This window comes from Sander lucioperca, chromosome 22 (genome assembly GCF_008315115.2).
Source record: "Sander lucioperca isolate FBNREF2018 chromosome 22, SLUC_FBN_1.2, whole genome shotgun sequence".
Lineage (NCBI taxonomy): Eukaryota > Metazoa > Chordata > Actinopteri > Perciformes > Percidae > Sander > Sander lucioperca.
Genome location: NC_050194.1, coordinates 9840788 through 9850716, shown reverse-complemented (window position 1 = coordinate 9850716; position 9929 = coordinate 9840788). Strand labels below are relative to the sequence as shown.

Here is a 9929-nt window from a genome sequence, read left to right as displayed (position 1 = left end):
ACAAACTGTAAAAAGGCTCAGACAACTTAAGGCAAACCTAGTGTTCTTACTGTATGTGAAAGTCAGCCTCAGTTTGGCTACCAGAATATCTGCATAACATGGACTTAATTCAAGCTCTATGCTCGCAAATGCAAACACTGCCATTCAAATCAATACTTACTTTAATAATATCTAGACTAGTTAATGTGTCAGATACTAATAATTTACACAAACTAACACCTACATTTAAAAGAATCAATGCCCTTTTGTTTTGCTAATATTAGGATACAGCTTCGTGGTTTGTCTGTCAACACTCTAATGAGCTTTATTGGTATAAGGAAAGTATATCTGGGAATATCTGTTCCTATTCTATCTCAAAGGAAAATGGAAATGCATTGGTGAAAATATGCAAACACGGACCTGTAACCTGACAAAGAACTGTTTTGATACACCGTCAGCCATAACACAATTCAAATGTAGTGCCTTGCTTGATTCTTCTGTTTCTGTACTCACACCAGTTATTTGAAATATTGTTTGTGATAAATTGTATAAAGAAATGTGCATTGTTATGTAATTAACTCTTACAGAGGCGTTCACAGTACACCAAATTTTATTGACACATAAAGGCATACAGTACTCATATACATCTTTTGGAGTATTTACAAAATAAAGAACCCATGGATGTTACACATGTAGAAAAATATGCGTTACATCTATATAAATATGTACACAATGTGCAAAACATATGGCATACAAACAACAAGAGGCATGGCAGGTGGAGATGGATGAGGAGAATCAGCTACAATGAAAGATGTAAATTTCCCCAAAATATATTGATTTTAATGAAACGTCTTCTCCACCAAAACATGTACAATGTTTACATGATGATGAACTGCAGGTGAATGAGGACAAGCTGAAGTCAATATGGGGAAGCCCGAACCAACACCTGTTACCCTCCACTATAAAAGTAGAGAAGTTGACAGAACCCTTTAGGCATTCTTCAGATTGACTCTGCCTCCACAAACCTCTACATTAAGAGGGTTATTCAAACAACCACTCAGATATTAAGTGCTTCTGAACTTATAAATGACCTTATAAACTGTATTACTCTGTAGTAAAGGTTGTTACAATGATAAAATCAAGGCAGGATCTGACTAACTGTACAGTATATCAAGGGAGAGCAGCCATTATTGTTTTCAGCTGTCCCTGTCTTGCCAGTCACCAATCACAATTGCCAATGTTAAGTGGTGTCAAATCGAGCGTAAATCACATACATGTGTAGATTTAATGCAGCCAAGAGGTGTGTGCATGTCTGATATGACAAATATGAAAGAAACTCTGCAAACCAAAAATATACACATGAAATCCTCTTTAACAGATTTTTACATTAGCTGAAAAAAAGATTAAATGATTTTTCTTTTCACCCTTAAAAAAAGAAAAAAAGAAAAAAAGGTGATACATACAAAAACGTGAGCTAATAAACAAAATGTGATAATATGTTCCACTGCCTTTTTTGGCAACAAAATATCAAATATGACAGCATTAAAGGTGACAAGACTGGAGAGAAAAAAAAACTTTTATCTTGTCATTTCTTCCAGGATACACAGGACACACTAGATATCTTATTGTTCATCCTATGTAGGATTAACACTCGCAGCAATGTGGAAAAAAAAAAGAAATACAACTAGACCGAGCACCCTGATGGAACTTAAACAACGGTGCAAAAACCAGGGGTGCCCAGGAGAATGAGGTGAGAATGGGGATTTAAACAGGTGGTTTAACTTGAGTTTGTTTGTAGGAAAAAAAAAAGCTAAAAATACAAGACGGCCCAGGGTCTGTGCAGTATTTGGCGCAACTCTTTTAGGTGATCAAATGTTTTGGATTTGGGTGCATCCATCTGATCTGATGATAAATGTGTAACTGCAGCAGTAAGAGCATCATACTTCTTTGACAAGACAGTTTTGACATAAAGGGCTCCAAAGTATTGCTGATGAACACAGCAAATCAGCATTACACAGGCAGAAAATACATTTAAAACACAATAAAAAAAAGCCCCATTTAAATTTTGTTCCTGCTAGAAATGACCCTGAAAATGTGCCACAAGAGAAGAGAGGAGGCGCCCTCTAGTGCCAATGGACGTAATGACAGATTTAAGTGGTTAAAATGAACTAAAAATGTGATTTAACTGTAAAAAAAAAAAGACAATTAAAAAAGGATTCTTATATCAAAGTGCCATACAGTAAGACTGCAATCAATAGCATCCTAAACTGAGATACTAAATCAGTAACTCGATACTTAGGTTTAAAAAGAAACAGCGAGTGGGACATGATGCAATCCGTTAAAAATAAACATCTGGAATTTATGACAGCTTTAAAAGTAGCTAAGCCCTCTTCGCTGTGTATCACACCTTAAAAAGTGTCTGTGCATTTTGGACTGTAGGACACCAACTGAGCAACACAGATAAAAAAGACAGTAAACAGTCATCAGAAGCCTTTTGAAGAGGGAAGTTTTGAATATGTCAAATGATTTGATTTCATTGATATCATCAAAATTTCTTCAGACAACTTGTGGGCGACCGAGCTCGAAACAGCCCGAGATTAAACGTGAATACAATCATGCACACAGAGACACGGGTGGACATGCAAAAGACAGGAAGAGAAATCCGCACGTACACACACACACACACACACACACTTGCCTGCTTCTGCCCAGTTGGTCAGGAAACTAACTTTGTCTACAGGCCACAGTAGCTGATGCATCACAAGTTAGACTATTTCACCAGTCTTACTTGATGGTAACAGGCAACACACACACACACACACACACACACACACACACACACACACACACAGCTATACAGCTAATCTCCTCCAAAGACATCTTTATTCCTTGATATAACTTGCACTTCACACCTATTCTGGATGTTTGTCTGCATGTCTCATAAACTGATATTTGTTCCCTTTCCACCGTTTTATTACTCAGTTTACTATTGGAAGAAAAAAAAGCTGCCAACTTTGTGAGTGAAGTCCCATTTTTCAAAATTACATTCAAAATAAGATACCTGGACAACAACTGCAGTATTTCTGGAGCAATTGGCCACATGATCTTTATGTTGATCACAATCGTATTGATCACTTCATATCAACGACCACTTTGGATATGCAAAGTTCACATTTCCTTGATTTGAGGTGAATAAGGCGCATCGCCAGATCTCGCCGCCTCTTCAGTGCATAGCTCTCACATAGATTGAGGAGCTTCCTCCTCTCGTCATCAGACTGAAGTCTTTGTTCTTTACAGTCATTGGTTCATCAGCTTGACCGCAGGGTCGTCATAGGTCAGAAGAAAACAGTTACATCTGATACAACAAGTCAGATTAGTCAGCAAATGTGTAACGTACAGTAAGTGGTAGACTGGACCAGTGTGAACAGAGGACTGGCCTCCTCTCCGTTAGAAATCCCTTTAAAACTTAGCTCAGTGACTGACTAAGCACGTCTGGCTTCCAATCATAAAGGAAACAAACTGTCAAGCATTTGAGACTTAGACCGGTTTAGTCTAAGCTTGCCCGGGTGAAGGGGTTAGTGGCCGAGTCTGTACTGACACCATGACGCATTGATGCCCCAGGCCAAGCCTCGTATGAATTTTTATTGAGAATCTAAGCTCATATAAATTTATGTTTATTATGACTAGATTTCATCTGGAGCCTGTGAGCTGTCATTAAGAGCGACACGGTTATTGTGTTGTAATGACCAGCTTTTATGATCTAGTATGGCACAGTTATGCTTCAGTGGAACAAACGCCTTCGCATCACACCACCCCCACCCTTTTACATGTAGTTACTGTGCTTACATAGTAAAATAAACGCAGTGTTCGCAACCAGCTGAACCTCCAGTAGAAATAAACGGTAATATCAGCCATCGGTGCTATTCGGGCTCTCTGTCCCAGGGAAAGTTAAGCTGTATTAGTGTGATTTAAAGAGTATTTACAAACAGCCCGAGCGACCAGTGCTCGTTTGGCTCCGTCTCCTCGTCTCTGTAATCACGTAAAATCATGACATCAGACACCGTAAAAGTCTAGCCTGCTTAAAATCTTTATCACTAAAACGATGGGTGACCACAATCACCTTAGTGACGACGTTATTGTGGTTGTTCAGCCATTAGTGGCTGTCTTTTAAAGCTGTGCAAACTCCTGCTTGTAGTTCAACTTGAATCAGTGCACCTCCTGTACAGCATCTCTTACTGTAGTATAGTGGGGAATATTACAGATGGTTTGGATGTACTGGTGAGAGTGCTATGGCACAGAAATGCCATGTGTTCTCCTTAATTAAGATGTTAAAATGCAACCTCTTTGTGGCTGCCATTCCCTTTCTTCTTCTCTTTATCCATCCATCTCTCACTCCTGACTGACCTGCTCTGCCAACTCCCTGGACACTGTCTTTCTTTTTCTGTCATCCACCCCTCGGTCAGTCCCAGTGCAGCTGCAGGTCTTGTGTATCCAGGAAGTCTGTTGGGATCCCCAGTGGTGTGAGTGCCCCAGCAGGACCTGGCGGCATGGTGAGGTCCAGCCACTCCATGTTGTCCAGGCCTGGGTCAGACAGACCCATGTTGAGCGAGGAGGGCGAGGAAGAATCACAGAAGGACAGGTCTGATGTGTCCATGGGAGAGTAGGGCTGTTGCTCCATCAGCTGGGCCTGCAGCTCCTCCATCAGGCCCTGTGTGCGCGGGTCTGACGCTGGCGCCGTTTCAGCCAGTGTGTTCTCCAGAAGGCTTCCAGCTGATTGTCTGTGGCCAGCGAGGAGAGGCTGGACAGGCCGTGGTCCATGATGGGGCTCAGGGTGGGCGGAGGAGCCACCTGGATCTGTGGGAGGCGGCCTGGAGAGAGCGGTGTTGACCGGCAGGGTGGAGATGCTCGCTGTGACTGGGATCGTCTTAGTGAGAGACACATGGGGGGTCCTGTTGGATAAATGGAGTGATTTCTGGAGGAGGAGGAGGAGGAGGGGGATAAAACAAAAGTTTTATTAGGAGAGTTAAACCAATGAGGGCTTCTTTGAAGACTGGCACTGGCCAATTTTTTTAATCAAATTGTACAGAACATGCTTTTACAGCGGGACTCAGAAACTGATACTAAAGCTAACCCTGACCCTTTTAGCTATCTATTTCAACCATTTATTCATCAACTTTAGCTAATTATTCAACTGCTTATTGTTACATTTAGCTTCTTATTTCAACCGTGAATTCCTTACTTTTAACTACCTATTTCAACCACTTATCTATTACTTTTAGCTAACTATTTTACCCATTTATCCATTATGTTTAGCTTCCTATTTCAAGCATGTATCCAGTACTTTGGGCCAACTATTCAACCTTTATCCATTACTTTTAGCCAACTATTTTAACTGCGTATCTGCTACTTTAGTTTCCTATTTCAACCATGTAGTCATTACTTTTAGCTACCTATTTCAACCATTTATTTATCAATATTAGCTATATATTTCAACCATTATTATCAATTATAGCTAACTATTTTAACATTTATCTATAACTATTAGAATCCTACTTCAACCATTTCCATACTTTTAGCTAACTATTTAGACCTCTTTGCTTCCTTGGTAACTAATTTTCACACACTCCCAATTGTAACATGTGTCACGTGTTACAGCTGACTCAATGAATATATATATATATTAGTCAAATCATAATTAAATTTCTTTTGGTTGTGAATTATTGGTCTACATGTTGCTGTGGTTGAGGAGGAGCCTCTGTCATATTAGCCAAGACAACATAATATCTAAAAGGCTGATATCAGTCATAATCAGTCCAATTCTGTTAACATAAGCTGTGATGTCACCAAACTGAAGACGCAGCATTTCCCTGAGACTAGAAGTTTTAAACTTGCTCATACTAAACAGAATGGTCTGGATGTGTACTGTCAGTGTGCACTTCTTTACCTCCACTCTGTATAAGGATGTCAAACAAGTCATCCATTTGCTGGCTGGTTGCCGTGGGAACCTGAAAGACAGTAAACAAATTAAGAGACTTGCGGCTGCTCACCAAAAGCGAAACAATTCCTTATGGCTAGAAAACTGATAGTCTCATATGTTTTTAGCTTTTTTTGTATCTGAAGGATACAGTGGTGCTAGTGGTGTGTGAGCTGGGCTGTGGCGGGTGCGTATCTAACCTGTGAAACATTGTTGATGTGCAAGTTGCGGCTCTGTTTGATGGCGTCCTCATAGCGGGGAGGCTCTCTTGTCTTGTGAGTAACAAGGGAGGTGGGCTGAAGGATGAAGGTAGGCTGGGGAGAAGGAGACTAAAAGAATAAGAGAGAGATGGAGAAAACACAGGCAGAATAAGAACCGTCTGAATGGTTACATTGGGGAAATTGTCTAAATGAAATAGTAAATTATCTCAAAAGTATTCAGTAAGTAGGAGAGATCGAACCAAACTAAGCCCCGTCCCTCCAGTAATACCTTATTGACGGGTCCGTTGGAGATGTTGTGGTTGGGTGAAGCCCGTGGAGAGACCCTGTCTCTGGCGAGCTTCTCAGGAAACACTGGGGATTCATCTCAGGCCTAGTCTGGTTCTCCAAGCCAGTAGTGTTATTGCACATAGTCAGAGTCTGTCAAGACACACAAGACAGAGTCTAACATCAGTGCTGTTTTTAAAGGAGGAACTGAAGATACAGCAAATGGGACGTAGGACACACACACAACTTTGTAGCTCTCACGTAGAGCTACAGTAGTGGAAAGAGTAGAGTTTCATTAATTATAAACATTCATCTTAAATATCTTGTGGCGCAGCAGACACACTGGATTTCTGTTAAATTGTAAAACCAGCTAAATCTGAAAGTAAATACGTTTTTACTAAGACATATGACATGACTAATTCACAAGATGTGTGCTACAAACTAAAGAGTAATGGTTGTGGTAAAGATAGCATGTCTCACATCTCACAAGCAATACTGCTGAACAATCGATTAGGGTTACTGAGCCATTTTTCAAACACAAATACTCACACTTTCTGGTTACAGTTCTCACATGTGAGGATTTGCAGCGTTTCTCTGTAGCTAATTTCCCACAGAAATGCCTCCAACTACGTGGCGTGACTGACCTGTAACAATGGGTTTGTGGTTGGTTAACTGCTGGCTGGGTGCCGTCTCCATCTTAGTGGTTTGCAGCTGAGGAACTGAGGCCTGGACCATGCCTGGATTTGAGACTGTGGCCTGAAGAACAGGCTGGGATAAGGGGGAGAGGGTGTAAGAACATAATTGTGAGTCTACACATCCAGTTTTCGAATTTGTCAACCCCTAAAGCAGGTAAACAGTTCTCTAACAGACACCACTACACATGATGTCACTCTACGTTACTGCAATCTTACCTGCAGGCTGACAGTGGAGCTTGGCAGTGGATTGCAGCGTTTTTGGGTAGTGAGACTGGGAGGAGGATCCTCCCAGCCTGGCCAGTGGTGGTAACAAGGTCTGAGGCTGACCCAGCACCTGGGACACCCCACCTGGGTGGCTGATGAAGAACGCTGCAGGCTGGGGGCTGCAGGTGGGACTGTGGCTGGGTCTGAAGCTTTGGGACTTCTCTGTGATGGGGAGAGTATCTGTGGGCTGTTGGTTATTGGGGCTGGGCTTGGGGCTGGATCTGGTTGATGAGATGGGTTTGGGTCTGGAGCTGGAGCGGCTTGACAGAAGAAACAGTCACATCCTCCAACTTGACCACTGTTTGCAGGGGAGAGAGAGTCTGCGAGCCCAGGGATACAGTTGGGGATTACAGCTGTAGTGGATGAACAGTTTCGCACAGGACTGCACCCTCCATTTTTATTACGTTCGACGTCAGGACGGTGGAACAGGATTCATGGCAGGTACAGAAGTGAGTTTGGGAGACACAGAGGCAGAGGTCAGCGGTGCAGCCACCCTGGCCTCTCTCTCCACCTCCAGCTGCATCTTCAGCTCCTCCACCAACCTCTGCTCCTGCTCCAGCTTCCTCATCAACTCCACTATCTGCTGCTCCTTCTCATGGAGCGCCTGTCCTTTTCCTCCGGGACGTGGAAAGACGGGAGAGGTGCATCCTGCTGGAGGGTGGAGCGATCAGTGGGAATGGGTGAGACGGCGGTGTGGGGTTAATGCTCTCTGGAGCAACTTGCTGGACTGGAAAAACTCATAGCGGGAGTTGTAGTGGGTGGTGGTGTGACCTCCATGGGCATGGAGGAGAAGGTAGTGGTGGTAGGAGCAGAGGTGCAGTGATGTCCTGGTAAGGCTTCAGTTTTTCAAGAGATCGGTCTTTGTTCCTGACACAGGGAGGCCACGCAGCTTTAGCTCCAGTTTTAGTTCAGCCACCTACAAAAATACAATATTATACATGTCATCAATTCTGGACTAGTGCCAGAGGAAGAGTGCCAACTGATTTTAAAGGAATAGTTCAACAATTTGGTGTTTTTTGTCCAGAGTTAGATGAGGAAATTAATGCCACTCTCATATCGGTTTGGTAATTATGATTAGCAGCAGTTGCCGATTAGCTAGCACACACAACTGGAAGCAGGAAAAACAGCTAGCCTGGCTCTGTGCATAGTTTTTTTTAAATCTGCCATCCAGCACCTCTGAATTTCACCTTTTACTACGACTATTTCTTGACTGGGCCGGTCACTTCCTGGAGTGTAATCAGTGGAGCAACCACCACAAAAAAAACTCCAGGAAGTCACTGATCTCGGCAAAGATATGATCCATAACATAACCACAAATAAAACCACAACTGTTACACTTTTTTCGCACGGATTAAATGGCAAGACAGTGTACATGCATTTATAATAAATGTGTTTATTAGTTAGTTTATTTAGAGGTGCTGTTTTAGCAGATTTAGTTACCTTTGGACAGAGCAGGGCTAGCTGTTTCTCCTGCTTTCCCCTGAATTTAGTATTTTTTAATCCAATGCAACTTTGAGAAAAAGAGATTTGAAGAAATTAACAAATGTTAAGTCTGTGCCCTCAGGTTGTCATTGCTTTATGAAACGTTTAAATGACTAGACAAAACCTTGATAGATCTGTATGTGGGGTTATCAGATTTTCTATAAAACATGCTGTACATGTGTAATATCTCGACTCTGTTCAGTTTCAACACTGAGTGGGCCCAAGGAAGGGTAATTTCTCCCTTTAGGCTACAATTTATCTTTGATCTAGCTGCTGGTGTGAGGTCGGTTTTGCCGGTACAAGTGGGTTTCCAAATACCTTCACTCCTCCAGGTTGGCAGGCAACACTCCTGGTTTTGCGGTGTAGAGCGAGTTGTTTGACGAACCGGAGCCGGAGTCACGGGTGGAGGTGGAGGAGCGGTGGGCAAAGACACCACGATGAGGTGGCAGGCTGCCGGCGCTGCTGCTCTGACCCTCGGCCACAGGCCTACAGTGAAAGAGACACAAAAACATGAGGTCATTGTTACTCAGTGAAATAATTCACACTACTTCCGCATCACATGAATAAGAACAGAAAAAGAGGAAAAGAAGGTGGGAGAAAGAGTGAAGGTGACAAAGTGAGTTTATTGAGAGACCATTGAAGAGGGAGAGAAAGGGAGGAAACCGAGAGAGGAACTCTGTATCTCATATGAGCAGACCATCATCCTGTGCCCTGCGCCTCACTAACAAAGCCAGTCAACCAAACCACACGTGCAGTAGTTCAAAGGGAGCTTGGCCATGCTGCCGCTGCGAGGACGGTTATGAAGACAGCAGTGGTGAAACAACATCCTGTTCCTTATTGATATGAGATTAGATGCAGAGTGTTATTGGAAACCTAGCTACTGGCCCTCTGGAGTCATAAAAACAACTATATTTGGCTTGCTTTCACGGCGTTTAGATTTAGAGTTATGAAGGCAAGCCAAACCAGAAATCAAACAATACAATTACGAGATCTTTCGTTCGCATTAGTTTTAATGTGTTAATAGACGTACTTAGTGGTGCGGTAATATAG

At 42.5% G+C, this 9929-nt stretch overlaps 1 pseudogene; it reads right to left on the bottom strand.

The window, feature by feature from the left end:
* Positions 1-4232: 4232 nt before the first annotated feature.
* LOC118494300 overlaps positions 4233-9929 on the bottom strand; it is a 13041-nt pseudogene continuing 7344 nt past the window's right edge.